This window comes from Aptenodytes patagonicus, chromosome 1 (assembly GCF_965638725.1).
Source record: "Aptenodytes patagonicus chromosome 1, bAptPat1.pri.cur, whole genome shotgun sequence".
NCBI classification, from domain to species: Eukaryota; Metazoa; Chordata; class Aves; order Sphenisciformes; family Spheniscidae; genus Aptenodytes; species Aptenodytes patagonicus.
In genome coordinates, this window is record NC_134949.1 from 102783413 (window position 1) to 102799489 (window position 16077).

A 16077-nucleotide genomic window follows, 5' to 3' on the forward strand; every position below is an offset into this window, starting at 1 on the left:
ACCATTAGAGAAGAATATGGTACAATAAGTTAAAGGGCAAGATAGTTATAGTGTGTAGGTGATATATGAAGGTTTGGGGCTTTTTTTAACAACTGTAACCAGAAGATTTAATGAATAACAGAGAGAGACAAGATTGCACTGTGCTGACAGGTTTGCTGCAACAACATGGCTGATCTGTTACCTGTGTAGGAAAACCATATGACCAATGAGGAGAACAAATATAAATGACAATTGCAACTGCAATTCACAGGTAAAGGAGTGAGGGGGTTAAAGAGCGTATCTAAAGCAGTCAATAATCCTGATTCACAAGCTGTGTTTGGCTGATTTATTTTGATAACTGTACATTCATTTCTTATTCTTTATACATGTATTGCTAAAGTCCTGTTGCAACTTTGTTGTTGCTAAATCTTTGCTGAGAAGTGAGGTGCTCTTACTGATATTAATACCAAGACATGCTGAGTTTGAGAATAATTGATAATGATAGCTAAGAGAGGTTCTGCTGTATTTTAGAGCCTAGCAAAGTCAGATTATATCAGAAGCATTATTTGGTAAGCTTCAACCTAATTGTTAATTATTACAGTACTCTCAAAATTGAAGTAGGGTTGTGTCCTTTTAAAAGGCAAATTAAATAAATGCTTAACTTTGTACCATTTTTCAACAATAAATCATTCTCTTGTAATTCACAGAATATACAGCATTGGGCTGTGAAGGACACTGAGAGGTCATCTTGTCCATCTTCCTGCCCCAAGGCAGAGTCAATTATATTTAAACTAGTCTACATAGATGGTTGCCTATCCTATTCTCAGAAACCTCTCCTGGTGAAGATTCCACAGCCTCCCTGGGCAATCTGTTGAGTGTTTAACTATCCTCATACTTAACCTTCCTAGTGTTAAATTGATTTTTTTTTTTACTGCACCTCAAGGCCATTAACTCTTTTCCTGTCTGTGGTGGAACAGTTTGTGTCTTTCCTCTTTGCAGCAATATTTTACATTTGTAGACCATTATAATGTCTTTACTGTCTTCGGTAGATCATCCAGGTTCTGTCAAGTCTTTCTTCATGGTATGTGTTTGCTAGACCTTTGGTCATTCTTAATGCTTTCCTTTGGACTCTCCAGTCAATTCATATCTTTTTTAAAGTATGGCTTTCAAAAGTGGATACAGTGGATGCTGAGCCTTACCTTCCTCTAGTAAGCAGGAAAGAATTATTTTAAATGTAAACTGTATTACTCATCTTTAAAAATGCATGGTTTTCAATAGCAACCATTGTTGGGTTTTATTTTGATTTATTATTACCCATAGATCCTCCTCTGTGAAACAGCTGGCTGTCTAGTCTTTCCTCCAGGATGTATTTGTGTGGTTGTTTACTGCCTTCTCCTTCTATCTGCTTTGTCTTCACAGAATTTTGTTCTATATTTTCTCATACCTTTCCCTAGCATGCCAAGTCATTTTGCCTTCTGAACCTAATCTGCAAGAGCTCCTTCCACTTTGGTGTCTTTCTCAGATTTGGAAACACACTCTCAGTTCCAGCATCCCAGTCATTAAGGAGAAAACAGAACAGTAGCAAACGCCCTGGACCATACTGTTTGTATCTTTCCAGGTTGACAGTGAACCACCGAGGACAGTTTCCCAGCTGTTATTACCCGGACTGTGCAGTAGTTATATCAGAGCAGGAAAGCATACTGCACTGTCTTGACTGTGACCAATCTGGGATATGCGTATATAACATTACTGTAACTCTTCTATCTGTGAGACCTATTTGTCACAGGCAGCAATTAGGCTGGTGTGGGATTTGCTCTTGAGAAATGTGTGCAGGTTGTTACTTACCACACTGTCATCTTCTAAGTATTTGCAAATGTTTTAATTATTTTTTTCTGGTTCTAAGAAATGAAGTTAGTCTGGCTGAGTGCTCTTTCCTTTTTAATGCGTTGCGTTGTGGTAGACTTCATGAGGCATAACTTGATCAAGTAAAATTGAAACTGGTCTTGATACTTACAATTCTTATAACTGTCTTTTTGTTATTATAAAAACATATGCAGATCAGCAGTAAAGGAATGAACTGGAAATCAAATTGTCATTACCACATGCAAAAGTTGTTTGTGTGTTCTGTTTCACCTTTTCAGTTAATTCCGTATACAGACTGTAGACAGGATTTTGTTATATGCTTCAGGGATTGTCATGACTGTCACATGCAGGCATACCCGTCCACCTGTACTGCCCGGTATTTTGCTTGTGAAATACCTCCACAGTACCAGAAGTGGCATATTGCAATTTTGGGGAGATGCAGCTTAGTTAAATGCCAGTGGACATTACTTAATTCAGGTGTTACCATGTCTGGTTGATTAGAAAACTAGAAAAGCCAAAACACCTCAAAAAATCATATACCTATATTCATTGCAATAGCTGATTAAAATTAACCTGGAAAACCCTTTCTGTCTTAATAACTTCAATTTTGCAAATTCAGCCAAGACCTTTGAATGATGATATAAATTTCTCGCAAATATAGCTTGCTTTGAAAGTTCCATAATGGAGCTGTTGAGTATGAGGTTGCAAACCATGTAAAATCAGGTATGAATGGTAAGAATCTCAGAAAATGAAATGGCTGATGTGTTTGAATTGCCAAGAGAGAATAAATAGACTAAGCAGTAATATCTGAGAGAATATTGATGGAATTAGAAAACAGCAAAGCAATGAATCATTGTATAGACACAAGGAATTTAGTAGTTGTTCATTTGGGGCATGTTAGCTACGAAGTGTGGAAGATAAGGCAACTGAATTAGTACAGACAACAATAATAAAAAACAGATCAAATTTAAAAGAATTTCTGGTTTCTTCACTGCCAAGAGAAATTAATTTTATTGAATTTGTCCATGATACAGAAACATAGATGGGCAGTTTCCTGACACAGAGCAGCCTAAGAATTAAAACTTTAACCACATTCTTGTGGAGAAATGTCTAGTATATATAGCACATATCTGCCAAACTTCAAATCACAAGAGTGATTATATCATCTGAAAGTAGGAAATTAAAGTCCTTAACTACACCCAGTCAGCACAACTATGATACTCTAGCCTGGGGAAACTTGAGGAAAGTACCGAGCAAAAAGAGTTAAATCACAGAACACAATTTAGAATACAAGCTTGTATGGATCATGATGTAACATAGTCAGGACTGACATCTCATTGCCTCAGACTATATTTGCTTATGACCTTTCTTTCTTTTGTGCTGCCATTAGTCTCTTAGTTTCCAGCTGTAGTTCTTGTACTGCCAGTCACCTAAAGAATGAAAGACTGGCAATAAAGCTACTGTAGGCTGCAGAGACGTATGATAAGACCTTGTACCAGAAAGACTGTCACAGTTAGGGGAATATATATCTATATTTTTATGGATTACAGTTGGTGCTTGATAATAAGCTAACGATGTGTCTTGCTTAAGGTAGAAGCCTTATCACATGAGGTTTTACCATCATGTTGTTTCATGATCTTTTGAATTAAGATGTTATGCTAAGACTGCACTTTCAGGGGAGAAATCGAGATTAGATACCAAAATAATAGAGATAATTCAATGTTTCTGTCCTATGGTGGGTGTTGTGTCTAGATCCATGTCTGGTACCAAGGAGCACAGCTGCTCCTTGAGGTGACAAGATGAAACATGGGAGACGTAAACATGGTGACTGTGAAGTCCCCATTGTTACTTTTTTTAAGAGAAACAACTGCCATTATCACTGGCTTAACTAAACTCAAACTTATATGAGTGTATCAAATAATATATCCTTGGTGCTTTCAATTTAATACAAAGTTATTTGCAGTGTATTATCTTAATATTGTCTATGGTTCGTTTGTGGCTGAAGAGTTCTTGTTCACCCTCACAGTTTTGTTTGCATTTCTCCGATTCTTTGGATAAGCCTACTGCTTTACATGTATGAAAAGGTTACTGTGGGGACTTACAAGTTCATTTATGAAGTGTTTGGAAACCCAGGGGGCAGAGTGCAATTGAAGCCATAACCATTACAACGAAATAATTTAATAATGCCGGAACCTTATTACAGAAGAGTTGTCAAATGTAGTGAGTATTATAAATAATATTAATCTTCTCTAGTCCAATGGATCTTAAGGATGGAGGTATGTATCTCAGTACTTCTGCAAACCTCAGAAAACGCATAAGACTTATTAAAGTAAACGGGTACAAGATAGCAACTAGATTTTTTTGCTAAGTTGAGATCATAGAATCATAGAATAGTTTGGGTTGGAAGGGACCTTTAAAGGTCATCTAGTCCAACCCCCCTGCAATGGGCAGGGACATCTTCAACTAGATCAGGTTGCTCAGAGCCCTGTCCAACCTGACCTTGAATGTTTCCAGGGATGGGACATCCACCACCTCTCTGGGCAACCTCTTCCAGTGTTTCACCACCCTCAGCACAAAAAATTTCTTCCTTATATCTAGACTAAATCTACCCTCTTTTAGATTAAAACCATTACCCCTTGTCCTATTGCAACAGGCCCTACTAAAAAGCCTGTCCCCAACTTTCTTATAAGCCCCCTTTAGGTACTGAAAGGCCGCAATAAGGTCTCCCCGGAGCCTTCTCCGGGCTGAACAACCCCAACTCTCTCAGCCTTTCTTCATAGGAGAGGTGTTCCGGCCCTCCTCTGGACCCGCTCTAACAGGTGCATGTCTTTCTTGTGCTGAGGGCTCCAGAGCTGGACACAGTCCCCCAGGTGGGGTCTCACCAGAGCAGAGTAGAGGGGCAGAATCACCTCCCTCGATCTGCTGGCTACACTTCTTTTGAGATCCTTAAATAACTTTTTAAAACTGATGTAAATGTCTGTGTCACTACCAAAAATAGAGCACAGTTATCTGTGCTTTCTTATATGGGCTATACTGACAATCTTTATGGACCAATAGTATTGGTGTTAGCACTTTCAGCCATGTTATGCTGCCAGGTTCTAGTTACCAGGTGTCTGAGTTAAAGCATTCACAGACAAAACAAGAGAATGCATTGTGTAAACATACTCTGATGCACCTAATATGCAAAGTTAAGCAGATCAGCTTGTATGCTTGAACTTTGATTGGTTGATGTTTGAGTCATTAAAACTGTTCCAGAAAAGCTGTACTTCTCTAGTTCACATCTCTTTAAATTTTACATTCGTTTGCAGGTATGTGAATAAGGAATGAAATAATGAGTTTTTCTTATTCTATGTTGCTTAGGCCTACCAGTTCACTTTGCCAAATTTGTGATGAAACAGAACATGCCAAGACCAACATCAGTAATTAGTTGAAGGGGAATGCCAGTAATGCTGTACAGGTTAATACCTAAGGACAAGTTATGGTCCTTAGATTTACCTGAACTAGAGTAAGAAAGAGCCTTGTTATCAATTTCCTGTAACCCCAAAATAGAGAGACTATCAGACCTAAGGAACTGCTAGTTCAGCAGGTAGTTATGGTAGTGGTTGTCCAGATGTCATGCATGCTTTATTGTATAAATCTCTGCCTCAAGAGATTGTATTGTGGTCTTTACTACAGCTTAAAGGCTCATACCTAAATTTCTAATGGAAGGCAACAAGATTGAGATATCTTTAACAGCAGATTCATATGAAGAAGAAGAATTAAAATATGGATTGGTAATTTTCTCACATAAATGATCTGATATTGTATTTTATGGAAACATGAGAGTTTGATGTGAGGAAAAGAAACCTTTGGTTATTTACAACATCATCTTCTTTCTAATGCAAGGATTGCTATAAACAACTGTAGCTGTAATAGTTGGGACAGAAAGAGAGCAGAAGAGAAAAGAAAGGAACTTCTTGAGAAGGAGGTAATACCAGTTTGTTTTAGCAAACTGCAGATATGTTTCTCTGAATAAGGAACAGTTTCGCTTTATCTCAAACCAGACACATCCTCCTCACACAGGAATCAAAGCACTTGTACAGAACATTGCCAGTTGGGACATGCTTCCCACGTAGAGATTAATTTTCCAGTGTACAGAAGTAAAAGCTGCTGAAAGTAACCATTTTCAGTGATTAGTGAGATATCTTCGAAATTTGGAAGCGGAACAGTCATATTATGCATTGAAAATCTGTTCAGACTTGTTTGAGTTATAGTCTGTTGAAAAGTGCCATGTGTTTTCTGTGTTCTGCTCTGGAGAGCAAGTGAGAACTTCAATGACAGAGGTTTGCAGTGAACACACACCCACGCATTTTGCTTCCTGATCTCACTTAGCATTGCAGCTCCAGCCAAGGCAGATAAATTATTTCTGCTTCCACCATTCCTCTAGCGCTATCATCAACATCCACACAAAATAATGTCATCATTTTAATAGAGTTTTCATCTGTAAACTGTTTATTCAGTATCTATTCACTCAGCCCATCATTATGTTCTTCGTACATTCCTGACCTCCAAATTCCTTTCTTTACTTCCTCTCCACTGTGAGTCTTGCTGTATCCATTTCACAGACTATAATTATCTTCCTGATTCTTAATACATACATAGTTCAGGTTCCAGATGAATAAATAATTTAGATGCAAACTGTCTGGGATCCATTCCAGACTCTTGAAGTCTTAGTTGGAAATGCAGTTTGCAAAAAATACTGCTGCTTAAATCTTACAGTTCTTCACAGATAAACATAGCCTTAGCACTGCTTATAAATCAGGATTAGATGATAAAACCGTTAAGGGGGACACAATTGAAAGAGAGAAGTAATGTGGAAAAAAATACTTTTTTTTTTTTTAAACACCATAATTAGATGGTGTGAGTTTACAGAGTATTCAGTTTAAGTATGTTCTGAATATAAGCACAAAACACTAATGACAATCCTGTAAACACATTTTAAGAGGCAAATGTATTCAGTCTGACATTCCAGAATAGATTCATGACTACAGCAATTGGTAAATATTGTCATTTTTCTACTAAACTTTAACAAGGTAATTTCTACTGAATAAAATTTGAAAGTAAATAAGTTTAGCTGATAATGACTTCACTTCAATATTTCATCTAGAAAAGCATAGTATAGAATTTTCATAATAGTAGAAATCAGAAACAAACTACTGTTATGTAGTTTGTAGAATTCACATAATTCATTTCCTTTCTTCCTGAAACAACAGAAACTTGTTAATTTCTCCCTAGACTGATAATAACTTAACCACTTTGGAAATGAGTTGCCACTCTTTCCTTTTTCTTCTTTTTTCCTCTCAGCTGTAGTTGAGTACATTCTTCAGCATACCAACACTGTTTTGCTGCTTTAGATAAGATTGGCAATTTACTTCCAATTTTCAATGAATGCCTTTACAAGCATTGAAAAATGTGACTTCATGGCCTGTTTAAACACTGACTCCCCAATATTCATCTTACCAGAATCACTGTTGCCAAAACTAGCAGAAGGAAGGTCGGATGAGGGAGGTTTTACCTCATGGCATTCACCTTTAACACCAAGTGGTCTTTGAGCTTGAGAGAAAATCCTCTGACTACACTGATATCCACAAAGAGTTAATTAACAAGCACAGCTAATTCTCTTTGGTCAGTAGCAATTTCCAAAAAAAGGAAGCAGAATGCCCATGCATATGCCAAAGCCCATCAGATAGCTACAGGAGCTGCCTACAACCTGGCTTCTAACATGGGTTATCAGGTGTGGGCTGGGACACCTTCACTGAGCCTAGGCACAGAGGTTTTTTTATCTAGCATATAGATTTGTAAATGTAAACCAGTATATAATACATTTCTAATCAAAGAGTTCATCTGAGGTCACGATAATAATAGCGATCTTCCTACTTCTTCTAGTCTTGGCATAACTTATTTGAGGGAGTCACTTGGTGTTTGTAACCAAGAAGAAAATCAAACCTTTGTACTTAATTTCCTTGACAGTAGTGAAATGTGAACTGTGAATGGTATGAATGTGAGTAGTGAAAGGAATCCTCACATTCAATTTATACTCTACATTTGTTTAACAGAAAATCACTTTTTGTCAATTGACTCTTTGGAACTTCAGCTCCAAGTGTTTTTCTTAACTGAAAGCACCGAGTCTTTTCCAATGATCCTAACTGCTGTCTAAAAGTGGAGAGCATTTATATCCTACTCCTTGTTCATACTATTACAGGCTAGCAAGGCTAAAAGAGTAGGTAATCAGAGCTTTAATTGCAGAATTGCAGAATTTACAGCAGGCTGCATGAATATATTAATCTTCAGATGTCACCCATGGAAAGCTATTTCACTCATTAAATTAAAACTCACTGTAATTTTTAAACATGAAGTAGAAAATTAAAAGCTATTGTCTCTCTTTTTATGGAAATACCATGAAAAAGAACATCTGAAAATTTAAAAGCCCCTGGAACTTCTTAACCATCCCATTTATAAGACCCCATCAACATTTCACATGGGAGGTTCCTGTCTTAAAGGATGAAGAATTCCGTATCATAGGACAGCTCAGATTTTACTCAGGATCTTTCCTTCCAAAATCACGAAAACTGGGTGATCAAAAGATGACTGAAATGAAATTCATATTGCTAATTATTAATGGGCTAATCATTCCCCAAAATCATGATGTGTACAAAATGAATCACAAAGGTTTTGGCCAATATTGCAGGCTTTGTTTTTTCTATCGTGAATGAAAACTATAATTTTTAAGTATTTTGTTTCCAGCTAATTTGATAATCCATGCGTGATCATGAAATCCAAATGCACAGCATACAGTGCTTGGAACAGCATTCTGGGTATCATACATAACTATAAATACATAAAGATTTCAGAGTTCTTGTTTAGCATTGTGCTAAAGCTATTTTCAGTTTAAGCACTGACTGAAAAATACTTATTTAATAGACAGCTTAAACATACAGATTGTTTTATCCCGTAACAGAAGCACAGTATTTCCAATTACTATTCCATTAAGACTGCAAAGATGATTCAACACAACAGTTGTTATTGCTGTTAAACGCCTTAATCATGTTAATGTTGTCACCCCAGTCTTCTCAGCAACCAGAACTTCAGTGTGCATTGACATTTAACACATTACAAAATAAACGGCTATAGTGTTTGTAGAACTCTCTTCAAGCGATTCCCTCATTTTTTTCCCCCAAATTGCCTGTTAGTCTAGAAGCAGCAAGGGAAATTAAATTAGATGTTAATATTCTACCCAAATATTCTGTAACTTCCATCAGTTCCTCCTTAGGAATTGTAAGCTTCTTTCAGCATTTGCTTTTTCTCCCAGAGAAGTCGTAAGTAAAGCCAAAACTTGCTATAATTGGGATTTTCTAAAACAGTCTCATTCTATGTAAATATTCCTAAGTCTGGATTTATTCCCATCCGCCAATCAAGAAATAAGAGAACTCCAGCACTTCAGGTTCATAGGAAAGCGTTGTCTTTCACAAGGATCTCAAGGTTAAACTCTTCAGGGTTGGAGACCTGAACAGCAGCTTTGCCCTACCAAGTGTTTGTCTTCTTCGTGTTTCCAGATAGGCCCCATAAATTTGAGTCTGGAGCAGAGATTAGGGGATCTGATATAGAAAAGCACGCCTTTTAAAATATTTTCACCAAGAACTAGGTTATAGTGGTCTACTTCTCAGAAATGAGGCAAAAATATGTGGATGCTTTATTATTTCCAAACCAGTAAGATTAAGGAAATTCAGAGTTAAAATCAAACTGAAAAGTAAACCCAACAAAGCATGGAAATAAATAATCCAGACACCTGAACTACTCATTATGCTATCATGCAAAAACCTCACAGTGGAAATAAGCAAAGCAACATTTGTAGAAAACAGGTCCTTTTTATTATTATTACTTATTGTCACTAGAGAAGAAAACAGAAATGTTTTCAGACACACAAACCCTTCTTCAGATTATTTTGTTGAGCCTGGGTGCCGGAAGGCTTCCCTGCTTTTCCCAAAAATATTGCTTGGATACTGAAAGAGACAAACCTCTGGGTTTGTATAACATTTCCACGAGGCCATCACAACTCCAGCAGTGCTTGTGTCATGGCAGTGCCTCTGTCCCCACACTGGATCAAACAAAGGCAATACTAAGTCTCCCTCAGCCTACTGGCCGGAGGCAGAAAAGTAACAATGGTTAATGTTAAAGTTGCCCCGTATGTTTTGTGATACACATTGCAGGTACAGGCTCAAGTTCACTGAAGTACATCAGTGTACTTCACTGTAGATGGCTGGTTAAACCTTAAGTCTGTTTTTTTGATGGAAATTCCCATTCTTATTTAAAAGTACTATATATGACTAATAAACAAGGGTTAAAAAAATGTTTACAGTAATTTGTTGTACTTTAAACACAGGTTGCTGCTGAATACTAAAAATCTCAGATCAGGCCCTTCAAAATCATGGCACAGTCCTAGAATAACAAAATACTAAAAACTATTCTAGGCTTTCTAATCTTTATTTTTTCTAAACATCATAGAGTATGTTCATTTTGTATTTCCCTGCATTTCTACTGAAATTATTAAAGCTCTTTTTTTAAGAAAAAAGCAAGTTACAAGCCAACCAGAATGTACAGATTGATTGAGTATACAGTTGTTTGTCACAGCTAGGCCAATACAAGGCAAGTAAGTATATATCCAAATCTCTTCCAAACCTCTGTGTGAAGTTCTTTCATCAGTCCTTCTGTCCTCCCTTGCACTTTTGTTTTCTACAAAGCACACATATCTCCACACACATTTTTCCTTCTTTCAGATACGTGTATTTCTAGCGTCCACCTCTCTTCTACTTTTTCCAATAAGTATATCTGATCCAAAGGTTTTAAAAAGAGCTCTTTAGGAATTTACTGTAAGTTTTGCCATTGTTTGTAACTGAAAACTGATTTGTCAAGAAAGGTGCAATATCCCTGAATTTCTTAGAGTTGTCCTCTACATGTGCGTTATTTCCTATTGCTCTTAGGGCACATCTGCACCGCAGCCATTTTGGTTACAGCATTTTGTCGTAAGAGGCTACTACATCCTGTTGTTTCCAGTGATCTAATGGCTCTCTTTAAAAGCAATTTGTGAATCTGGGATCATTGAATACTTTGGAAGACTGCTGCACTTCTCAGAATAATCACCTAACTGTAGGCAAGATACAATTTCAGTCCTATTGAGAATAATGGCACCTGACTTTTGAAAAAGGGCAGTCCTGCTGGGGATGTTGTGCGGTAGGATGTTACTCTTCAGCCCTTTCTGAGAGAGAAACTTTCTTATGCAGAATACCAGGGAAAAAATGACCTTCTGTTCTAAAATAAAATTTTCAAGTGCACACAATGTCTCTAAGATATAGCAAAAAGAGAAATTTTAAGCATCTGTTATTCTATTAAGACTATTAGGGAGAAATATATGATGCAGCTTGTTCAATTTCTTTGAGAGCTTTTCCTGAAGTGTGTTTTGATTGAAGGTAACCAACTTGCTCACAAATACTCAGAAAACCCATTTAGTTTTCATGAGTAATGCTTGTAATTTGGGATAAGCTGAATTCTTTTTTTAAATGCACAGCAGAGTTTATTCTTAGATGAAATCACCAATAGTGGCTATGTAACAGCACCCAAAAAAAAATGAAGTAACTGGTCACTCTTCGACACATCGTGTTGCAGTCAAGTTCCTGTTGATCCTTCTTCTTCAAGCGACTATCCTGACAGAACTAAAGTTAAATGTGGGTCATCTTTTGGAGTGAGATGCTGAAACCCGGTGAAGTGAGATAGTTACTCAGAGGCAGACAAAAGGAGCTCTGGATTATTCCAGGTATGTGGGCAGCTGCATCACAGACTGAAAATGTGGCTGAAGTTCATTGCAGCTTCCTTCTAAACAGGACATACAATTTTCCTTTCCATGGGTACAGGGAGACGGTATATACCCATGCCACATCCTACAACGAAAGTGATGCCTCACTATAGTTAACCTCTAATCTTAAGAACTAGCAAGGGCACCCAATTTTTGTGATAGAGACCTTGCTTGGATGACTATTCCCCAACAGAGATTCCTCTGAACTTCAATGTTTGTCAATCAAATACAATTGCTTTGTATTTGAAATTGTGAAAATTCATTATCTGAAGAGGTTCTGCCAGATAATTCCCTATATTACCTGAAGAGGTTCTGCCAGATAATTCCCTATATTACCTAAGATCCAGACCTTAAGTGGAGCAGAACAGGTGCAAAGATCTTTTGCTGTTTTAGATGTTGACATGAGTTCCTTCAGAAGGTATTCCAGTCTCACTGGTTAAAAATACCGTAGTGAGCAGTCCTCGGCTGCATCCCTCCAACAGTAGTTTATATTTTGTTTTCCTGTTTCTTCTATTCATATACCTTGGCATCCTGCTAAATCTACTAACATAAATTATATAATTTCCATTGTAGTTGTTCCCTTGAAGACGCATCAGGAAAAGTCTATTTCTAACTTTGTTAGTCAAAGTCTAAATGGACTGGTAAATTAAGAAGATGTTCCAAGTTTTACATTGTCTGTGTATTTAGGATATTTAAGTATTCTAATAGTATTTTCTACTTGGAGTTAAGATTCCAAGCTCTATATTACTTTCTACTTTGAGTTAAGATTCCAAGCTCTATATTTTACAACAGTGAGATTAAAATTCAGGCTGCTTTAAAAGTTGCTCAAAGACGGTTAAAGACCCACAAGTTCTTGAAAGTGCATTCAGGAATGACAGAATTAGTTGTGAGTGCTCTGGGATGATGTCATTTACTCAAATGGAATCTGGGGAAACAAAATTAGACCACCCTTTGAAAATCTGTTGCTGAACATTAGAGTACAAATTTCCCTCTGCACAGCAAAATGCATTTCATACAGGTTTTGGTTTTATTAGCTTAGGTACCTGAGAGCAGAATTTAGCCTTGAAAAGTTTTCACTGTGTTATTTGCAAGGTAATGGAAATCTTCCCATGATTTGGTTGGACCAGATGACCTCCAGAGGTCCCTTCCAACCTCAACCATTCTGTGACTCTGCGATTTCAATAGGGGTAAGCACACTCATTTTTGTTAATTGTTGTTGTGCTCTAATATTTTATGATATGTATTGCAAAATATTGTTTAGTGATCTTAAAAATTAGATTTTCCTAAGACATATAAGTTATGTGGGTAAAAATTTAGGCATACCACTCTATACTCTATCACCTTTACTTGCGTGTGTCAAAAATAAATTATTAAAAGCATATTCTAAATCTCCAGATTAGTGCATTCAAAATAGTTAAAATTAATTGTATAGATCCATGCTTTCTAAATGTACTGAAAATATGATCCAACAAATTCATCAGAGGTAAATTTTAGCCCTGCTTCTGATATTTTCCATTTCCATTCCAAGTCAAGCCTTTTGAATGCTCTACAAAATCTGACGTCATAATTGCAAAGTTTTATAAAGCTGCTCCTCATGAAAACCTTCCATATGTTCTCCCATAAAAATTATGAAGTAATGTACAATTCCTGGTGATCTAGGAAGAATAAATCAATAAAATCATGTGAGAGAGAAGTTGACTGGTTTTCAGTACTTTCCATAATGGATATATTACAAATAATTTTGGAAAAAATGCTTTAACCCTTCTTCTAGTTTCCCTGAGGGAACACTAATAACAATAAAAAACAGGTTTTATTTTAGAATGGAAGGTGCTCGTAGCAGAAGCCGGCCTTCTCCCAGACATTGAGTGATAACATTGGATAGTTCTCTTATTCAGAAGCAGGAAAACTCTTTCTACGTTCTGTTCTGTAGTATTTCATTACTAAATATTACAGTCCCGCCTTCATGAGAGTGCAGTTATGAGTGAAAACATCCTGAAGTCATTCAGTTGCTTCCTGCCAAACTGAACGCAAAAGCTCATTATAGCCCTTTGACTCACTTCCCCAAAGCCTTCATCTGCAGGGTTCCTAAGAAATTTCTTAGCTATATTTTACAATCCCTGTATGAAAAGCATCAAGACAACTGACTATATAGAAATGAATATCAGTGGTTTTTTACATTAAATACACCACCTGTGCATTTTTCCTTTTTTTCAAATTCTAAAAAAATCTATGGGAAAAGCATAACAAACTAAAGTCTTCTTTTGATGGTACTAATAAAGGATGGTACTAGTAAAAAGAAATAACTGACAGTAATTGTGACCTCTCTAGAACATCTAGTTTATTAAATTAAGCAGCCAAAGAGCTCCTTTTGAATTTCAAGCTGTTAGATGCCCAAAAATACACAGCACCTGAAATGGTCAATTCCACCTGCAGAAAGCATTGGATCAGTTTAAACTGTAATAAATAAGAAACAACAACAACAAATAACAGGGCTAAAGAGCAGTCTGCGTCTTCAGTAGGCTTTCTAACCTACTTCAGCCAGGTCCTTAGACACAGTGCAGAGACTGTAGAAATGTTCTCCTTTTTAAAAGCGAATCTCCACAAGCTGCACTAAGGTCCCACAAGTAGAATTGCTATAGTAAAAAAAAAAGTGCTTAATTTGCTCCCAGTATGGCTCGGGGACCCTGGCACAAATGGAACAAGCTGATGGCCCTGCCTGCCTGTACCTGCACGATTTAGCAGCTTCAGATCCCATCCCTGTGAGTCCTGCGGGGCCTAGAGGCGGCCGTGGCATTGGCTCAGAGGCTGCCGTGGCATCGGCTCAAGTGCTGCTGATGGCAGTAGGGCAAAGAAGCCAGCAGCTGGCGAAGAGGAGAGGGTGGGATGCAGACCCCTGAGGATGGCCGGTGCTGCGCTGGCACTGTACTGCATATGGGAGCAAAACTGGTGGGAACGTTTGCACTCAAGTCAGCAGATGTGAGTGGGTAGGTACTGTCACTAATAGAATAAAACTGCATTCAGTTTCTGTGAAAAATTCTGAGGGTCTTCTCCTGGAAGTTTCTGCGAAGTCTCAGCAGCAAAAATAATGGGTCAGGTTAACGTTTCTCAGCTTGCTCGATCCCTGAGAGTTTTAAAGTGCAAGTTAGTTAGTTCCTTTTAAATGCTTTTCACTATAGCTTACAAGGGCCTCTCCACCCCCCATTCAAACAAAAGTTACCTGTTTCACTCTAGTCCATTGTGTTCCACCGGTATTGCACCGGGTGTGTTTGGTGCCAATTCCCTTCATCCGTCCATTCATTCATCAGTCCAGTACTTTTGTTGATCCACGTGGCAGAACTTTCTCTCCTTTGTAGATCTAGGACTCTTCAGCACAGTTACGTTGCTGCTAGCCCTAGGCTGTGGGACGTGCCTTTGCTGTGGGGAGAAACGGCTGTTCCTTCTGGCTGGCCGTGCTGTCATGATGCGAGTGCTATTACATGTGTGTGAATTAATGTGAGTGCTCTGGAGCTGAACTAAGCATAAGTATTCCTTTTACCCAACTATCTGCTCTTGCCCTTCTGCTCTGTGTGATAATACGCTACTAAAACCATGCCAGTTTAGGTTGCTATACCAGTGATTTCCCAATCAAATTCTACCACTTGTGGGATGATATTCCCCCTGGAACAAAAGATGAAGGAGGAAGGCAGGCTAATTGATTCAGTACTCCCCCACTGCCTCTGAGCACAGGCACTTAGCTGTAATAATTGCGAAACAGAAGAATTTACACTGAGTTATAAACTAGTATCACAGAACTCAGTAAATGGTGGATACTTCATGAACTGTCAGCTATTCAGAGTGTTGCCATACAGTTTTACTGTTTCAAGGCACTTTTCCAACTAATATCTGTAACTAATGTAGTTTCCCATGTCAAGGTGGCATGATGTTCATAGTGTATAACTGCGGAGGAGGGAGAGGTTGGGGTTTTTTCTTAATAAAACCATGCCTGTAAACTGCTAAATAACTATTTCAGTGCATTCAGGAATTGTGGCTTAATATTCATGTCTCCTTTTCCCAGTTTAGAACCAGTAAGACCTTATACTACAAACTCTTCCCATTAGTGTAAGTCCACCCACTGGTAAATTAATGAGTGTTGATTTTTACACAAAACAACAGGACGGGTGTAAAGCACTAGTCTCTGTGTAATGTGCACTGACAGAATGCCATTTCTCAAGAAAGGTGGTTAGCTAAAGAAATAATATCCTAGCATCTTGCAAGTGTCCAGTGTGGTTGCTTTAAAGAGATTGTTTAAATTAAGCATTAAGATTTCTATTGCTAGCATAAACCTCTAAAAAATTAATATTGCTTTTGCA

The 16077-nt window shown here is 37.6% G+C and overlaps 1 protein-coding gene across 5 annotated transcripts in view; it reads left to right on the forward strand.

Moving 5' to 3' along the window:
• Positions 1 to 16077, forward strand: part of EPHA6 (EPH receptor A6) — a 526124-nt gene that overhangs the window by 415506 nt on the left and 94541 nt on the right. The window lies entirely within an intron of this gene.